Source organism: Embiotoca jacksoni, unplaced genomic scaffold, assembly GCF_022577435.1.
Source record: "Embiotoca jacksoni isolate LCO1_2020_lvr unplaced genomic scaffold, fEmbJac1.0.p SCAF_2, whole genome shotgun sequence".
In the NCBI taxonomy this organism is placed as follows: Eukaryota; Metazoa; Chordata; class Actinopteri; family Embiotocidae; genus Embiotoca; species Embiotoca jacksoni.
The window spans coordinates 5,092,881-5,094,333 of NW_027185340.1; positions in this window are offsets into that span (position 1 = coordinate 5,092,881).

Here is a 1,453-nt window from a genome sequence, read left to right on the forward strand (position 1 = left end):
TAAACCATTATTTAGTGATTTATTTCAGTCTTTTTTAAAAAAGGGTTTGTAACAATTTCACCTGCACACCATTCAAATTTTGTTCAAATGGCAGCTACCCAAAAATAAAGATTCTATACACATTTTCAACATCATTTAGTTATTTAGCTCACTAACAAGCACCACCATGTGCTTATATGTCCCTAAAGGACATTTCTTTGTCCTATCGGTTAGTTTTTCCTGACTTTGTAACCAAATGACCCCACTACCTCAGATGGCCTGAATAGATTAAAAGCTTATCAATCATTCATATAAATCTGATAGGGGATTATAAATGGCTCTTAACCGGCTCCTTGTTTACTTGCAGTTTGCAAAATTATTGCAGTATATATCTGCAAGCCCCCTCATAACTCTGACAGCGTCCATATAACACTAGATTAGAAGATAAGAGCAGATCAGCGAATACAGTGAACAAAGGGCTCCACCTTGTGGCCAAAGTGAGAAGCGACGCTTTTCTCTGCTACAGTGCCAGTGTGACTGTGATAGTCTGTGCCATGGAAATGTTTTCCTGAGATAATATATTCTTCTTTAATAGCACCTTCATTACACACACACACACACACACACACACACACAACCCCCCCCCCTCAGTAGCATCTTCATATATTATTTTAAGATCTCAACATTTGATTGTTTCCAATATTTTGTCCACCCTACTTGATGTAAATAGCTTGTTTTTTTCCACCTCACAATCCAAAATTTAACATATTGAGTATTAAATCAAACAATCTAATGATTAATCAAATATTAACAGCTGTGTGGAATTAATTCACCTGATTAAGTAATTGTCAATGATGCAATTGGCATGTTTTAATGGTCAGATATTCCTTCAAGTGCATCCATTTTCTGCAGAATGTGCAGATATGGGTCAACTTGTGACCGTCATCTTGAAGTTTACACATTTGTATTAAACGTAAGCATTTCAAGCAAGTAGTGATTGTTTCAGTTTGACCATTTATGAACCTGCACAAGTCAAAAACAACATGCAAAATCTCACAGTTATATAGCAGAAATCTTTCTTTATTCCTATATTTACCTTGTGGCCCCCCTTCATGTAATCCTGGCCCCCAGGTTGAGAACCAGTGCATTAGATTACAGTTGTTTAGGGGAGATGAGAGATTAGATATAAAATCTTGAATGTAAAACACAGCAAAATTCCCTCCCTGCATGAAATATATATAATGTGTTACCTTCCTAGATAGAGATCGGTGAGAAGACCTGTGTTTTCTGCTGCTTCCCCTTTTGCATTGAGGCCTGTCGAAAAAAAAACCAAACCGCTTCTTACAGCAGCTAACAACAAACAGCCAGCGGCGTGGTTATAATAAACGGATAAAAGAGCAGGATATGCAAAGCCACGCAGTGAAAGCCTTTTCATGACAAGCTGGAGTGCCCTAACAACTGGTTGGAATGGCTT